General features: G+C 47.6%; 1 long non-coding RNA gene across 1 annotated transcript in view; it reads right to left on the reverse strand.

Moving 5' to 3' along the window:
* Positions 1–475: 475 nt before the first annotated feature.
* Positions 476–18845, reverse strand: part of LOC142578048 (uncharacterized) — a 56375-nt gene continuing 38005 nt past the window's right edge. The window contains exons 4-5 of the long non-coding RNA XR_012827144.1: positions 12246–12329; positions 476–709 (exon numbers count right to left, since the gene is read on the reverse strand). This is a non-coding gene — a long non-coding RNA (uncharacterized LOC142578048). The remainder of the gene's footprint in view (positions 710–12245; positions 12330–18845) is intronic.

The following is an 18845-nucleotide window of genomic DNA, read 5'->3' on the forward strand; positions in this document are numbered from 1 at the left end:
CACACGCAAGCAATTAAACTTATTTTTAAGGCAGGCTAAGGCAGGTCTGACAGTCTATCAGATGCTTGCACCTCCGACGCCAAGACTATATGTTGCACTAGACTTCGTAACTGATGATCTGAAAAAAAAGGTAACGTTACTGATCTGATCAGTTTCTGAGCGAGCTGGTTGAAGATCTATGTGTAAAGAAAAGCACGCTCCGTTGAACGTGAAATTAGGACCCGGCGCTGAGGTGAACGGACGATCTCTAGGTGACGCCGGTGACAGCCCTTCAAGCACTATCTACATCCTCGTCGTTGTTCGATAGCCAGGTGCACTTTCCGTCCTAACTGTAAGGAAAAGGTCGTAACGTGTGTGAGGCGAATGTGGGACAGGCATTATCCCCAAAAATTGTTATGAAGGAAGCACCGCGTCCCTTAATGCAATGTACTTTAAAATAACATGACACGGGTTCTATACTGTTTCGAAGGCAACGGTTGTTTTCTTTATTTAACTTCAGCGACCTCTTCCTGTTCACCTGGGTTTTCCTGATTGTCTTGGTCTTGTTCTTCAACGTTGACTTCCTATTTTCCTTCGTCTTTCTGTGTGCAAGAGGCGTCATACGTCTTCTGAAGTGCTACTGCCTCTCCGCAAACATTTTTATACATGCTTTCACAAGTTCCTCTCAATCCTCTTTCCGGATTGCGTAGAAGAACCATGCAGCCCTTTCCTGATAAAAGAAAGTTAGAGAAATATTAGGAGAATAATATAGCCTACATTAAAATATACAGTACACTTATCTAAATACCGAGACTGACATTCCAATTTGTACCAAAGCTGCTTGTTTGATCATTTACGCTGAAATTCTCAGTTTCTTGTATAAAACTCCGCGCTCTAATGGCTGACAATATATCACTCATCCTTTTATAGACGTAGTTAGGGTAAACTGAAGAAATTGCTGAAAAAAATTGTTTTAAACTCCCTGTAAACACAAATGCTTACCTCCAAGTGGACATTGCTTTTTGCTTTTGGTGGCCTTTTCATTTCTCGAAGGGGCAGGGCGCTTATTTCTACGCAGTACGTAACACAAACTACAACTCTCTAGAGAGCTTGCATAAGCATTTCTTTCAACAGACCTAATTCACCGACACGCTTATAACATTTCTTGCATAAAACAGTTTTTAACAAATCTAAGCTGGGTAATGAATTTAATGTAATGAGTCTAATGAAGACAAACAGGAACTTTCGGGCTCGGGTGAAGGAAATGCAGGCGCAAAGAAAGGTTAGGAAGAAACCAGTCGTTTGGCAGAAGGACCGTTTGTCTGCTTCTCTCATTCGCAATAGCGCCATCTTCAGAAACACAGCCTAAGGCGACGCTACCTTAAGAAGAATTCTCGTGGGACCTCGTCGTCATGGGGGCCTCTGTAGCCATAAACACTGTCCAGGCTTCCCTAGCCGAGGATCTCTGCCTTCGAACAGCATACACGTCGGAGCCACCACGGGATGGCGTACACCTTGCCCCTTGGCCATGGGTCTCGTGACCATGAGTACCCAGGCCACCGGATTCTTCACGGACGCCGCCCGTGGCCGCTTTTGAGAATCGCCCGACGGCCTCACGGACGTCATGTGAGCCGTCTCGCTCCTCGCACAGGAACAAGACTACGTCGTCTCGGTAATATCCGGATTTTTGCCTGCAGCCTTACCATCGTCGACTGTTTGGGAGCTACGGTGTCCCGCAGCTTCTAGGGTGAAGCCGTCGTCTAAGTGGAAACAGTCAAGGCGCTCAGCGCTCACCATGCTTGAGCAGGCCACAAGAAACTAATCAGTCCAGTTAACAGATTGCACGGTGCCACCAAGGCATGACACGCATACGAAGGCCTCAGGCACCAGTCCTGGTGTAAATGGAGTGCAATTTTGGTAGTTGCTTTCGGTCCGCTGTCGTATGCCTGGGACCCTTCCGACCAACACTGTTCCGTGCTCGGCGCTCACGAAGTGCAGCACCTGGACGCACACACATTCCATTCACAGTAGTCATCGACGTGGCCTACAAGCTTTCCATCACTTGGCTTCATGGAGGCGTGGGCCGAACGAGTGACGTCGTAGGCTGCACTCCAGCCGGTGGGAATTTCCCGGCAAAGCACTGCTCCAGCGCTAACTCACCACCGGGGGACCTCTGGGTTCGCGCTTTCCGGAAGCTCGGTTCAACCCATAACAACGGCTGACGGAATCGAAGTACGAGTTGTGGAGGGACGGCCGTCTATGCTACTCGAAATGGCGGGTCTGTGGACCTGCGTTGATGGACCGCTACCTCTTCACAACATGATATGCCTAAAGATTTCGCAAGCCATATGTTTCCGGTCACGTCGGAGTCCTACGTATGCACTTCACACCAGTCACTGGCCGAATGCGCTTTTTGCGCTTTATTTGGGGCTCTTCTTTCAAAACACAAAATAAACATTTGTCTGTATTCTAAATAGGCCGGATAAAATTGTTTGTGTCGTTGTTACTCTTCAGGCATATACTTCACTCTATTGTAGCCTTTCATACACAGTGTATTAAAATTTATTGGCCATACAAACAAAAAACGCCTCTGTTACGTTGTACTGTCGTGTTGTGCAGGGGCGAACGGTCTATTTTTACTGCGGATCCGAGAATCGTTTTCAGCTTCTCCGCAACCATTATGGAGGAGGAGAAAGAACGCAGCGATAGTAGAAGCCGGAACACCGCTAGCATTTCAGCGTGGCCATGTCTCTATCTTACGTCCGTACGCACCATTGTGAACCTCGTAGCCAGTGTGTGTCGCGAGTGTGTGATGCTCACGCTTTACGTGGTCTATTTTGGCGTGTTTCACGCATTTGTTTCGTGCAGGCAACAAATCATGTATGTTTGCTTGATTTCTCCATGGCTGGACGTATGTATATTGTGCAAAACACCCAACCGCCGTCTGTTGGTTGCTGTTTTACTCACTAACAGTCGCAAAGCGCGGTGACGGTGTTCGCAACATCACCACTTCCCAGTTGGGTGCCGGCGGCTTGGAATGGCGATGGAGGTATTCGGACCTTTCAGATGCAATTTGCTCGCAAAGTAAGTGTTTTCTTCGCACGAAACAAACGTTTGCGATGTTTCTAGAATGGTATTTGAACAAGACCACTTCGAGTTAGTATTTGCTTTTAGTGTATCTTTAACCAGGATGGACTTCGTGCCCAAGCCAGCTTGCTCGGGTGTTCGTCTCGAGTATTCGTTTTGTTGTCTTGAACTACACGATGTTGTGCGTCTTGACCTCCCGCGCTGTGGGCCCGCGGTAAAGCACAACGGGGCCATTTAGGTCGCTTTGGCGCCTGCATTTTAGGTCTACTCGGTTCAACTTCCCACGGAAGTAAACCTGCACCTCACGCTACGTTTTGGGCACGAAAGAAACGTAGACAAAAAGCGTTCAAATGCGGATGTCGACTTCGTAACTTGCGCGGCGATTATTTCTTACGGAAAACAAACGACACTGCATGGAACCTGACGGTTTTCGTGTCGTCTATTTTTTCATGCACATTTATAAGCCGCATTCGAGTACTCGTACTCATGAAAAGAGAAAGCAGCATATGAATAGCCTGCGCAGAAACAACGGCGCACATGCCTCCTCGATCTTTGTTTTTTCGCACAATATGCAGGTGCTTGAGCTGCTAGAATTATGCGAAGCCCATGCTCAGCCACACCAATAGCATCGTCTGCCCTTCCTAACAGAGCTAGTGCCCTCTTCAGCGGTGTCACACATGAATGCAAAAATTATTACGTGTTCTCTATTGACCAGGAAGGAGAAACTAATAAATCGCGTGTAAGCGGCAGCAAACACCATATAATATGTAACGGTTCTATTTTGTGCTCACTGCAGTGACCCACTACTTGGTTATGCTGCTGAATGTGTCCGTTATCAGCGTGAAATGATACTCATATTGCTTCGTGTCAGTCTTACGTAAACACGTACGCGCTAGAGCATTCCCTGCAAAGGCGTGCAATGTAAAAAGATCGAAAATAACGTCATTGCACTCGTATCGATCGCGGCATGTTAATCACATCGCAATCGATATAACATAGCAATATAGAAGTGCTGCCGAACGCATGGTGGTAGCGCTCTGCACAAATATGTCACTCGTCTTTCAAAAAGAGAAACAAAGTATAGCGTGCCATGTGTCGTCTAGTATCTTCATTCAGTGCCTCAAGCCGTAGAAAAACGTTTCTATACCTTACATAGGCAGATATTGCAGAAAGAAAAGCTTGGCTAATTGCAAGAAGTTGCAACTGCACTGAAGCAGACGACGCTACAGCTCCGTTAATTGAAGAAGTAGATGCCACGGATTCTCTAATTTATTTCCGTGGTATATTTTACAGCATAAGCTGTTGTGGGCTCGTTATAATAGCCGTTTCGGTTGGCGATGATGTCAGCTGTCGCCGGGAATGAGAAAAAAATTCACAGTTCCGGGATCAAACGCGGGCCCACTGCGCGGTGTGTAGCTACTCTAGCACTGACTCACGCCAGCGCTTGCTAGGTTGTAGTGGAAAAAATGCCGTATACACGAGTCATAGCGCGCTAGGTAACGCGCGACGTGAGATACGCGCCGCAGAGCACGATACGCGCACGCTTTGCGTCGCGTTTGTATGGCACCTGGTAGGTGCACATGGTAGATGAGAAGCCTTGTAGAAGAAAAAAAATTAAGGAGATGTGTGAAAAATTTTAGAATGCAGAAACATGTGCGATATACATGATAAAATTAAGCTGGCTAGGTAACTACTTGTCACCGCAAAGTGTCAAAGGGCATGAAAACATATGATCATCATCGTCATTAGCATCGTATCGTGCTACTTGTCACCCAATGTGAGATGTGCGCCGCGTAGGGATGACACGAGCACACTTCGCATTGTAATTGTATGATGTTACGGATGAAGAATGGCTTTATTTATAGTTAAAATAATAGAGAAGATATGGGACAGTCTTAAATACGCGATAACACCGAAAACCTCGCGCCGCTTCTTCTTTCTCTTCGACGCTCTTCCGGTGCGGCGTCACAGTGTCCTCTGGGGCAGACGAAGCTTACCGAGCAAGTCACAGTGCACGTTGATGGTACGGTTTCAATCGTGCGGCCTGCACGACTTGCGCCTGGCGCGAACGGCGGTTATCAGCCGTCACTTCAGCGATGACATCAGCCACTTCACTCAAGCATTTGAGAATGACGCACGGGCCTGAATAGTTGGAGAGAAGCTTTTGGCAAAGTACTCTTTTCCGAACCGGTGTCCACAGCCACACGAAGTCACCTGTGGCGAATTTGACCGACAGATGTTGTGCATGGTAGCGAGCCTTAGCATGAATACGCGACGATACGGTTCTGAGCCGGGCAAGTCGACGTGATTCTTCGGCTCGACATAATATATGCGTGATAGGAGCATCGTCGTTAGGTGAAAAAGGAAGTATGGTGTCGAGAAAACTTTGAGGCTAGCGAGCGTAGAGGAGAAAGAAAGGTGCGTATCCTGTGTCTTCATGCTTGGCTGTGTTGAAGGCATACGTGATGAACGGTGATATGGCATCCCAGTTCTTATGATCCACTGATACAGACATTGAAAGCATTTTGACCAGGGTACAATTAGTGCGCTCAGTTAGACCGTTCGTTTGCGGATGGTAAGGCGTCGAATGACGATAGCAAGTTCCACCAAGGCGTAGCAACTCTTTTACGACGTCAGCGGTAAACTGCTGGCCGCGATCACTTATCACCGCATGAGGAGCTCCGGGGCTGGGGATAATCGAATGCAGAAGAAACCGCGAAACATCGGATGCTGTAGGTGAGACAAGTGCTATTGTGTGAGTATAACGTGGTAAATATTCCACGCACACGATAATCCAGCTGCAGCCAGTGGAAGACTTGGGGAAGGGACCGAGAATGTCTATGCTCACTTTCTCAAAAGGTGAAGTCGGCGTTCTAAGCAGTTGCAGAGTTCCTGCAGGAGGTGTAATCGGTTGTTTGTGGTGTTGGCAGACATCACAGCTGGCGACATACTGCTTGGTTGTCTTCCACAACTAAGGCCAGTAGAAACGTTGCCGGAGGCGGTGGATCTCTCGAGCGAATCCAAGGCGACCGGATGTAAGGTCGTCGTGCATGGCCCGAAGTACAGCAAGGCGCAGGCATGTTGGGACGACCAGCAGCAATTGTTTGAATCATTGTTGCGGTAAATCAGACCATCGCGAATCACAAATGGCGTAGCCCGTTCAGCTCAGCGGGTCACATCAATAACCGGCTTTAGTGAACGGTCGCGGTGTTGTTCGTTCTTGAAGACGGCAAAGTCAGAAAAGTCCGATGAGATTGTAGTTTAGTAGTCGTTGAAATCATCATCATCAGTACGCTCGCTCTTTGATGGAAGACGAGATAAGCAGTTGGCATCTGTGTGGCACCGAACGCTCTTATAAGCAACAGAAAAGTCGTATTCTCAAAAACGCAAGGCCCACAGAGCCCAGCGCCCGGCTGGGTCATGCCGTCCAACGAGCCTGCAGAGAGAATGACGGTCGGGGACCATATTGAAATGGCGAACATACAGGTTAGATCTGAACTTGTGGATGGCGAAAACAACAGCAAGGCATTCCAATTTGACTGTATAATTGCTCTCTGCTTTCTTCAAAGCACGACTTGCGTATGTAGCGACAGTGTTGTCATCCGTCGTTAAATTATACGAGCACAGCACCAATGCCCACAATGCTCATCAGTATGCGCTTCGGTGAACGCCTGCGGATGGAAATGCCGGAGAAGTGGCACAGAGGTGAGGGAAAACTTCAGCTGCTGCAAAGCAGTCCCACACTGAGCAGACAATATGTAGGGAGTGTCCTTGCGGAGCAGATCAGTTAGTGAACAAGCAAGCTAGGCGAAGTCTTTAATAAATCTGCGAAAATAACAACTAATAAGAAATGTCAGGAAACTTCTGAGCTCTTTCACTGTCTTTGGCTGCTTAAAATTGCGAACAGAAATCTTTTGGAGCCTGGCCGTATATCTGTCTTGCCGACGAGATATCCCAGTAAAAGGGCATGACGCTCACCGAAACGACACTTCCTTCTTAGAGTTGAAAATTAGGCTAGCCTGTCGGATACAGTCAAAAGCAGCGCCAAGCCACTGGTTGTACTCGTGAAAAGTTCGGCCGAAAATAATCACGTCATCTACATAACACATACAAATCTCCCATTTGAGCTCAACCAGGGAGGATGGAGTCCATAAATCCCTCGAAGGATTCTGTGGCATTACATAGGCCAAACGGCATGACGTTTAACTCACAGACCCCGTCAGGCGCAATAAAAGCGGTATTTTCTCTGTCAGACGGCTGCATCGGTATCTGCTAGTACCCGAACCGGTGGTAAACCGACGAAAAGTACGATGCGGGGTGAAGGCAGTCAACAGCATCGTCAATGCGTGGTAAGGGATACACGTCTTTCTTTGTGACGGCATTCAGGTGGCGGTAGTCGCCACAGAATCTCCACGAGTTGTCTTTCTTTTTCACTAGTATAACAGGAGCTGCCCAAGGTCTGCATAACTTTTGAATAACACCTTTCTCCAGCATGTCGTCGACCTGTTCAGCGATGCTTTTCTTTACATGGGTTTCTGACGTATTGGAGTCGCTTGCCCTGTGTCGATGCGGTGGTGCATGCTGGATTCCAGTAACATCCGAGAACGCTCGGGTTGAGAAAAATCAAATACTGACGTGTAGCAGGCCAGCACTTGGAGTACATACTGCTCGAAAGACGACGACAACTTATTTATCATACGTTGCAAGTGATCCAAATAGTTGGACAATGGTCGACTTATGTCTGAAGACACTGAATTGTTCCTATATCAATTGTGGCTTGCTCCTCAAATTTTGCCAATGCAAGTCCGACTGGCAAGGTAATAGACTCCGTACAAGCGTTCACTGTCCACAAGAAAGCCCGTCCGTTAATGGCTTGAACAATAGAACGAGGGACCAACATATTCTTCTTAATCGCGTTGTTATGATCTGGCTCGACGAGAGCTCTGCATGATACCATCCAGACACGTGAAGAACTCACGGGAACAAACAAGGCTGTCCGACCAGGCAGTAACACATCTTGAGACGACGAAAACACGTCGGCTTGATCGGTCTGCAAATCATCAAGTATGGCGACTGGCAACGTGCTCCTTAGTGAAATCTTTCCAGTCCCACAGTCAAGTGTAGCGCTGCATTCGCGTAGGAAATCTATGCTTAAAATAACATCATGAGTTGTGTGGACCAATACAGTAAACTCGGCTCTAAAGTCTCTGTCCACCGATCGAAACCAAAAGCGAACAAACACCAAACAGGGTGAAACATTTCACCGCCAACTCCACGAAAATTTCTTTGCGATCCCACGCGAACGTAACTTTCTGTCCTAAGAGATCTTTAACCGAAGGGTCGTAACAGAAATAGCGGCACCCGTATCGACAAGGGCTGTAGTATTTACACCGTATGTACACACACACCTTATTCTTCAGTATAACAAGACGGACGAATTGGCGAGTCTGACCGTGCCGCGACCGCACTTCCATCGGCTGCACCAGCTAGCTTCTCAGCTGCGGCGGGGAAAGCGAGCGACGAAAGCGCAGGGACGGCGAATGGCGTAGTCGGGTCGGCGGCGGTGTAAGGCTGCGCTCGTAGACAGGCGACTCATCGCGCGATCGGTACGACCACGGTAACCGCAGAGGATGGACTCGAAATGGCGCGGGCGCGTCTTCGTGCATACGAGCTGTGTACGCCGAAAAACGTGGCGCTTCCGACGGGCGGCGGCGACAAAAGCACGCAATATGTCCTCGCGAACCGCAGGCGTAGCAGACAGGTAGGTCGCGGCTAAAACTAAATGGAGCAGGTACGCGTGGCGCCAGGTATGATTCCGCGGGAGCATGTCGTGGCATCGGGTATTCCGCAGGAACATGTCGTGGTGTTGTGTAGTACTCTGTAATGTCACAACGGACTGGTGAGGACTGGCGGCGACTGAGATTCGCCGGGAGAGACCAAAAGCTCGTGTTTTATAAGTGTGGTTCTTCAGAAGGTGGTCGGCGTTCGATGCGATGTTCTCGCGACCAGGGTGGTGGTTCTGGAATGCACTCGCCAAACACGCACTGATGACTAGCATCTATTCCCTGAAGTCGTGCTAGCTCTTCTTGAACCACTCGACGCACGATCGAGGCGTTGTCATTGCAGGCAGCGACGTCCATACTTGCAACTGTGGTGACGTTGTCCAAGCGCCCGAACTTCAGTAAGATCCTTCGGGTCTTCAGAGCTTCGAATGCGCGGCATTGCTTGTAGAATTCGGAAGGAATGTTAGGTTTTCTTTCGTTGTTGAAAAATTAAAAAAATTGCACACGTCTTCAGTGATGCCTTTTAATAGATGTCCTACTTTGTCTTCATCCGACATATTTGCTTTTACAATTCCGCATATTATCAATATTTCTTCAATATACGTTGTACACGTTTCGCCATGCAATTGCGCTCTGGGCAAAATCGTGTGTTCCGCTTTCTCCCTTTTGAAACTGCAGTCGCCAAAGTAGGCTATCAATTTCTGGCCAAACGTTTCGCAAGTGGTCAGCACGCGTTTATGATTCTCAAAATAGAGTGGTACAGGCAAGAAAATATACAACGTACACAAGCTGCGCTTACGTACTCCACCCGTTATGCCAGCTTACTCGTTCGTAGTGTCTCAGCCAGTTATGCGCGTCTTCATTTTTTTTACCTGAGAATATGCGTGGTTCCGGCCTCCAGGAGCTAGGATGGCTTGGTCCCTGGCTCGCTTAAATGATGCCGTCTTTGATGGTGTTCGTTGACCGGCCTGCTTGGACATTGGCCATGCTTGTTGGCTCTGGTGGTGGTCCAGCCAGGCGTCTGCTTCGTCGAAGATTTTGTAGTATTGGGTTGTCCAGGGCGACCAGTACGGTGCACCTCCACCGCCTATTAACCATGAAGAATGGGTTTATTTACAGTGAGAATGGTAGACAACACATGTGACGGTCCGAGTCAGCCGATCACTCCGAAAACGTCGCGCTGCTTCTTCTTTCTCTTCCACGCTCCTTCGGTGCGGCCTTACAATATTATTGCACAACGTGGTAAGCCATGCAGCAGTTTTAGAGGTAGTGTTACAATGCATATGGACAAGGTTTGAAGAAGAGAACGGATATTCAGGAGATGCACACAAAATTGGTAGAACAAGAAAGAAACACGCATACCTTATGAAATGAAGCTGACGTGATGACTAGAAATCAACCTCAACATGATTAGCATTATGTCGTTGCACTTGTCGCTCGTTGAGAGATACTCGCGCGTAGCGTCGATATGCGCGTAATTTGCACTGCGGGAGCATAATAATACGCCAGGTGGCATGCCACGTAGCAGTTCATAGGTAGCGGTACAATGTAGATAGAGAAGGTTTCAGGAACAAAGATGTAAAATGGAAGATGTAAACACAAATGCTGGAACGAAAAACATGTATAGAATGCCTGAATAAATCAGGCAGGCTAGGTGACTGTTTGTCACCGCCTCGCTTAAATAGGAATGTCAATAAATCACCATGATCATCGTTAGCATCATATCGCGCCACTTTTCACAACATGACCGGCTGCCCGCGTAGCATCGACAAGTGCCAATTTTGCATCGCAGTTGCGCGGTATTTTACCAAGTGTACCGACATATCTATAGCAGTTGCTACGCATGTTGCATGTAGCGGGACCTGGTCAACTCAAGCAGGCTAGGTGGCTATTGTCACCTCTTCGTTTCAAAGATGGTGCAAATAAATTATCATCATCGTCAACAGCAGCATCGTATCTTCCCACAGGTCGAGGAACGTGACATGTCCGACGTGTAGTGTCGATACCTGTGTTTAATCTTCGGTACAAGTTGTGGCACCTCCTCGAGAGATACGAACCCTCTAGTTTACGCTGCACAAAATAGAGCTCCTATGGAGGCGCTCCTACAGCTTACGCCGTGACTGTGCTGCGTATGACGCGTAGGCCTTTGATATTTTGTGATCAGAATTGTCATCGCATTAACGAAGATACACTTACCGGCATTCAGAGATGACAAGATGGCTGCAGCGATTTCGGAGCCAGCCAGTGCAGGCGACTGATAACTTCAATGGTGCAGTGGCCCACTACCACCCACTCCATAACCGCGGTCCCCTAACCATCTTCATCATCATAACGAAAACATAGCGGCCGCCTACAAGCGCTGTAAATTCTTGTGAATATTAACTCATTAACTAACAGACGGGCGGGCACCGTTCGATGATACACTTGTCAAATGTACGAGCAAGGGAAGCAGATGACGTTGGCACTGGTTCTGTACAGTCTAAGTCGTAAAACCCTCCCGCCTAGTGGTAATGGCGACCTTTTTTGCAGTGTCAGTCTAAAAAACGTCGAAGTTTTACAGCGTATTGTGGCGCACCCACTTGCATTTCAAGCGTAAAGGTTTCCAAAGAGGCTACTTTGCGTCTCAGTTATGTCAATCTGCTCTTTTATGCTATAAAAAACTTTGTTGCAGTTCGCCTTTAAGTGGTTGTTTAAAATGAACGCGGCGGTCCAGCTCACAAACATTATAAGAACCATCAATAATGCTTGATAGTTTGCTTAACGCTTCACTTACCATAACTTGCCAAAATGCGTGGGATCTGCAATAGTTTTTTTTTTGTTCTTGCTTATAGTTGCATTCTCAATTTAACAGCGCCTCATATGGCAATTGGATGCACCACTTTCGTTTCCTCCTTTTTTATTTTCGGCCATTTCTTTTTTTCTTTCGGCCACTTTCTCCTAAATCATCGCAGTCCGTTGCCATTCCCGCTTTGCAGCGCAGCATGTAACCACCTGTGAGCTCGCCAGCCAAAATGTGCTTTTACTTCAATATTTCTGCCTATCGGTCACTGGAATTTTTTCTAGGCTCAACTGCGTATTACTGCAAAAGGATAGAATGTTGGGCTAGTTGGTGCAGAAACAATCTTGAATTGTAGCGTTAAGTGACATAGAAAGAGACTCGTCTTGTCAGCTTCTAGTCTCTGTCTATGTCACTTCGCGCTACAATTCAAGATCATGTGTATTACTGATTAGCGCTGAGCGCTAAGCGCATTCATATAACCGAAATATTCATCATGTTTGTCTGCAAATTGATCAGTCGGAGCCAGAACAACTATGCAAACGTAATCGTATGTTATAAAATGCCTTTTGCACATTAGGATACAGAAGAGAAGCTGTTCAGCTTCATGGTGTACGTACCATCGCCAACGTTGAGGACTCGCAAAAGAGCGCACTCTTGGCCGTCTGTATAACTTAATCTCAAATTTTCCCCGAACGTTGTGTCTGGTGGAAGAAATACGTTTTATAAATACCATCGCAGATTTTCGTAGCCTATAATATTGCCCAAAGCATGACAGAAGCCATGTTTTCTAATTACTCAGTTCTTAAATTCTTTTTTTCGCCTTTCGTTATTCACTGGGAAGTCAAACCTGCGTTATTGTCCAAACAAACCACCTCATGTGGCGCGTAAAAAAACTGGAAAATGTAATAAATTATTGCAAAGTGAAGTCGCAAATCAAGATTGCCAAAATTAATATTATATTATAGATGAATAAAATATTCGCAAAATCTGCAGTTGCCCGGTCCTCTATTCACTTTTTACCTAACTCTTGTACGAAACTTCGTGCTAGAATAATGACGAAGATGTCAGCGCTGTGGCTTGAGATATAATTCATGCCGCACTCTTTTCCTCTCACTGTACAATTTTTCAAAAGACATTACTCAGCTTTTACAAAGCTGCTTGCGAGAACCTGGGGAACTTGGCTTGGGAAAGTTGGGTGAGCGCGAAAGCCTACTTCGATAATTTCGCAAATAGATAATTTGTTTAAAAAGTCAGTTCGGCCAGTTAGAGATATTTTAATACTTGGAAAGCCCGGTTCCCACTTTTTTGCCAGGCCTACAGGAATTTTAGTTTCGCTTTGTGTTTTTTTTTTTCATCTTTTTTCGTTGTTTAGAAACGGCGCATTTCTTAAGTAAAGAAGCGCACATGATGATGCGCAGTCGTTTGAGCTTCGTCATGTAATCTCGCACAAGCGCCGATATAAGGGACTTTCTGCCATATCCAGCTCGCCCAACCCGTGCCCATGTCAGAGGTTTAAGTATCAGCCACATCACAAGCGTTTGCGACAAGCATTTAATGCAGATCGAGTAGCATCAGCATGTCCGTTTTAAGCTGTGCAACACCGGCGTGGTAGTATAAGTCGAAGTAGGTTTAATGTCGTAATGTTTCATAAAAAGCTTTAGCAGTGAAGTGGACTATAGGTTATTTTAACCTGAAGTCACGGAAGTAACTTGCCATCGTGCTAGTACCCAAACATGAAAGCCACCTTGGCGGCAGCGTACCTTGTTGCCCCGCGGACATTGCGTTGGTCTTTTACAGCGACTAGTTTTACCTAAATATCGCTTCTATCAATTTGTCTGTCGGCGCAAGACACGCTTGTCAGGCTGTAGTGCATTCACGTTTCTTGTGTACGCAGCTTTCATAGTAGCCATCACTGCAGAAATTCATGCGATAACAAAGGTGACTATAACGTAGGCAGGGCTGTAGCTGTTTTGTACCTGTGTGAATTTCTGCTTTGAAAGCAAGTGATGATGCGCAATTCTCATTCGCCCAGATTACCCACTTACATGCTGAATCTTGACGTAGTAGCCCCTCAAGATGGAGGCCCCTATAACAATAATGCGAACCATGATGTTCTCCTAGAACAAATACGAATAACTCTTTGAAAAGCGCTGCTGTTACGAGCGCAGTTAGATGTACACTGAAGGCCGCTATTCCCGGCAAGTTTATGTGGAAGCGAAGCAGATGTTCAGAGCCGTATCCAACTTCCTTAGCCCCATCGTGTAGTTAGTGGGCGCGAACATCTGCAGACTATGCTGAGTGGCACCAAACGTTCCAAGTATTTTGTATGCTTTCTTATTAAAGTAGTTTATCCATAATATTGCCACCTAGTGTTTTGAGCCAGCAAATGGTCAGCATTGCGTGCCCATCAAAAAAACGGTGAAGAAGACGAGGAACTTTAGGATATCCCGCACCAGCTGGAGAACCATCCATTTGTGTCTGGCTGCTGGTACTGTTGCTTCATCTTGCCTTAGCGCGTGGCAAACTGGTGGAGGGGCTGGGTAATCTAATCTATGCACCAAACCCCTCCGAGCCGCAGGAGCTTCAGCACCGTACTGGTGGTCACGCCTGTACACCGCGCCAGCAAAACGATCCGTGAACAAGCCCCTGAGTTTGGATTCCTCTCAGAGAAAATGGCAGCTCCAACCACCCCAACCGGTATGGAAGGCACAACGCTGATTCAATGTACACTGCACAATTCGCGAACACCGAATATCTTCCACGGCGCCATACATGAGGATGTTGAAGATTGGCTGGTGCACTATTAGCGTCTTGCCGCGTTCAACAAGTGGGAAGACGCAGACATACTGAAAAATGTATGTTTCAGCCTTAACGATGGCACACGTGTTTGGTATGAGAACCGTGCGGATGCCCTAACTTCATGGGCAGAATTCAAACACCGGCTTCTTGAAACATATGCGAGCCCAGATCGCTCAGAGCGAGCTGAGCGTGATCTCCAGTCCCGTATATAAATGCCGAACGAAGGTGTCGCAATGTATGTCGAGGACAAGATGCGTCTCTTTCGACGAGCCGACCCCAGCATGTTAGAAGAAATGAAGGCGCGGTACCTGATGCGTGGCGTGAAAGAGCAGCTGTTCGGCGGTCTCGTGTGCAGTCCTCCCAAGACTGTGTAAGAATTCCTTTCCGAGGTAGTCACCATGGAACAGACTCTTCGGCAGCGGGCACCATCATACAAATGCCAAGTGAACGCTGCCTCACCTACGGACTTCTTCGGAGCTCTCAGGGGCCACGTCGATTTCTTTCGAGAGCTCATTCATTCCGCAATCCACGAAGGACTCCAGAAACTGTCGGTGCCCTCAAAGCCGACGCGCAGCTCTTTGTCCAGCGTTCTCCGTGACGAAATCCAGCATGAGCTAAAATAACCACTCTTCAAAAGAGAAGCTTGACCGCTAAGAAATGACAGCCCCCGTATGTCATATTCGCAAGCTTTGAGGCAACCTGCCTCATCTTCCTCCCAAATTCGCACCACGTGCCCGGCCACGCTACAGACCGTGCCTCGTATTACCAGGACCACCAAAAAGGCTTCAAGGAAATGAGATGTGCGGCGGGTACCTGATCGCCATCCCCTTTGCTTTCACTGTGGCGAAGCTGGGCATGTCTACCGACAGTACTCTTATCGAGAGCTCGGATTACGCGGATTCTCAGCAAACTCGCCACGACCTAGGTTCGTCCAGCGTCCTCCTAAAATTGAAGAATGCGTTGCCCAGCAGCGCTGATACCCGTCAGCTCGACACCAGTCACCCTAGCCTTCACCGCGGCGGTTTTGTCCCACTCGCCGTATGTATTTCAGCATGCTGTAGGGTCGGTCGCCCAGCCCGCGCCGGGAAAGCTAACCACAGTAGCCTTCGGAGGGGAGACCGCTCTGTTTGGACGTGCTGAAGGACCCCTGCTGACGCGTACGCGGACCGACGATACATCGAAGACGACAGTGCCTGCTGATTACGTAAGAAGAATTTCCTTGGACATTCCTGTGCTGCTCGACGGTCATGAATTGACTGCTTTAGTGGACACTGGAGAGGATTATTCTATAATCAGCCAAAAACTGGCCACGCTCATGAAGAAAGTGACGACGCCCTGGAATCAAACGCCAGTTCGTACAGCTGTCGGGCACATCGTCACACCACTCGGCATGTGCACGGCGCGAATACAGATCGCGGCTCTACGTTTATTGCCAGCTTCAGCATTCTCCCTGAGTGTTCTATAGAACTAATAATCGGCATGTACTTTCTCAGGGAGCACGGAGCTATCATCGATATCTGACAACGCCTCGTCACTTTCTCGACAAAGTGGGCCGCAGCGACGACCAACATCATCCACTCTCGCGCATCTCTTCGTGTCATCGACGACGCTGTCAAGTTGCCTCCGCGTGCAAGTGTCGTGGTTCAATTGGGATGTGACCGACTCTTACAAGATGAAGCGGTCGCCGAAAGCAATGGCTCTCTCCTGCTTTCTCAAGGTATCTGCGTAGCAAGAGGGCTTATTGATCTCCATGATGGCCACTGTTAGGTTCTTGTCACAAACTTTAGCTACGAACACCCACACATTTTCCCCGGTACTGTCATCAGCTATGCCGACGCAATCACCGATGTCATTGAGTGTTTTGTTTCCGAGGCAATCGGCACTGCTGAAGCACCTATACGCAACGTCGACACCAGTCCAACACTTCCTGAAGAGAACAAAGAGCCCCTGCGCGAGGTGTTGCTCGAGTTCCACTCTTGCTTTGCATGGTGGTCAAAGATACGTCAAACATCGAAAACGCAACACTGTATCAACACCTATGACGATGTGCCCCTCATACGGCAGCAGCCTTATCGTGTTTCACCGACCAAGCGACATACCATTCTAATGCTGGTGAAGTAAATGCTTCAAGACGGCGTAATACAGCCTTCATGCATACCCTGGTCATCGCCAGTCGTTCTTGTTAAAAAGAAAGATGGCTTCGGTTTAGTGTTGACTACTGGAAGCTAAACAATGTCACAAAGAAACGTGTACTCGTTGTCTCGTGTCGACAATTCTCTGGACAGGCTGAGGCGCGCAAGTATTTCTCCTCTCTCAATATGAAAAGTGGCTACTGGCAAATTTGAGTAGATGAGCAGAACTGCGAAAAAACTGCTTTTGTGACTCCGGATAGCCTTTACGAATTTCTAGAACTCCCTTTCGGCCTCTGTTCCACTCCAGCCACAATCCAGCGAATGATGGATACCGTTCTCGTTGACCTCAAATAGATAAGCTGCCTCCTCTATCTCGATGATGTCATTTTATTTTCGGAAACTTTTCACGAGCACCTTCGGTGCCTTCGGTGTGTACTCGAAGCCGTTCGATCGGCTGATCTTACACTTAGGCCAGAGAAATCGATTTCGATTACGAGGAACTGAAGTTCCTTGGTCATGTCGTGAGCGTGGAAGGTTTTCGGCCCGATCCAGAGAAGACTGCTGCCGTAGCTGCTTTTCCAGCTTCAACCGACAAGAAGAGTGTCCGACGATTTTTGGGCTTGTGTGCATATTGCTACGCATACGAATGAATAAGATTTGGAGACTATTTACAAAGTATTTACAGAGGACTCTGCAGCGCTGGCCAGTTCAGCCGACAGCTCGAGAACCGGAGCGCGTTCGTCGTCTTCGTCGGGGCGCGCTCGTGCATCGGCCACAAGAAACACCCTTATCCATGTATCATTATCCCCGGCGACAAAAGCGCCGTCCCGGTGCGTTTAAATATCGGTGATAACAGGATAGTAATATGGTTATTCCCAACGTTACTAGACTAGGTTCAGTTGTCAAACTCTCTGTAGGCGCCATACATCGCGGGTGCCCCCGTGTCTTGGTTTGCCGCCAGGGGGCGGGAGCACCGCAGGTCGCTCTACGCGGGCGCAGCTCTGCGTTGGCGAAGGGGCTCAGTTCCTCCGGCTTCACATCTTATATACTCAGCAAGTGTTTTCACCGATGCGTTTTTAAATCTTTGTATAGTCTCGCGTTTAGGAGATTGATTAAAAAACTTTACGTAGCTGTGAAAATGGTGCTGCGCTGCCCCGGAGTGCGCGGTGGATTCCTTAGTCCAGGGCCGCAGCAGCTACGGCCGTCCACTGCGCTCTATTAATCAGCTGTTGCTGATAAGTAGCTGTAAGTAGCGGATTAGTAGTTGCAATCAGCTGTTGCTGCTTAGTACTAATTAATTATTAATGCGAACGCATGTTATGACTCATGAGGCGATGTTAGCGCGACCATACGATGGTCCAAAAAAGTCACGGGAGCCCAAGCGAACCAATCGAGGCAGTTCACGACGCCAGTTAAGGCAGCGTGGATTAAGGCAGAGTGAATTAGGCGAAGTTAATTAAGGCACAGTTAACTAAAATAGAGTTAAGACACTCGAACCCACGAACATTGGGGGAATCTTTCGAACCCGCGAACGTTGGTGTCAATTAGCGCGATGGTAATTAAGGCCCAGTTTGTAAGATATAGTTAAGACGCTCGAACCCACGACCTTTAGTGAGAGTCCAACACACGACCTTTGGTGTTCATTAAGGCGAAGTAAATCAAGGTAGAGCTAATTAAGGCGCAGGTTTAATTACGATTGTGTTCATTACGACACCCAAACCCACGAGCATTGGTAGGAGTCGAACCCGCTTATTTCCTGGTAACAAAGGCGAAGTTAATTGATCTATAGTTAATTAAGGCACTCGAACCCACGGTCGTTGGTGAGAGTTGAAGTTTCGACCTTTGGTGGTGGCAATGAATTACCTAACTAGGCGAATTGAATAAGTAATAATTTAATGAATTCCACACGTTATTAATTAGCAGAAAAATTGTTTAACTTAATTACCTAACTGGGTGGTTTAAAAATTTATTTGGATATCTCCAAGCGACTGCAAACAACATTACCTTGGTTGTGTTCAGCTACTTGGCATTCGCATATATTAAAACTGGCTGAAGTTAGCTGGGACACACGGTATATGCACCACTCTCAGCATTTCATTTCGGGATGAAAAAAAAAAAAACGAAGCTAGCACTATTTCCTTCATCAGAGAACCACATTCAGAAGTGCAATTTTTGAAACCTACGTGAGCTTCTCTCGCTTGCGAGCAGACTTGCACATTCAAAGTAGGTTCTCGCTGCAGGAACGGAGCATAAATATGCATTCGCGTCACCAAATAAAACTGTATG

Source organism: Dermacentor variabilis, chromosome 4, assembly GCF_050947875.1.
Source record: "Dermacentor variabilis isolate Ectoservices chromosome 4, ASM5094787v1, whole genome shotgun sequence".
NCBI lineage: Eukaryota > Metazoa > Arthropoda > Arachnida > Ixodida > Ixodidae > Dermacentor > Dermacentor variabilis.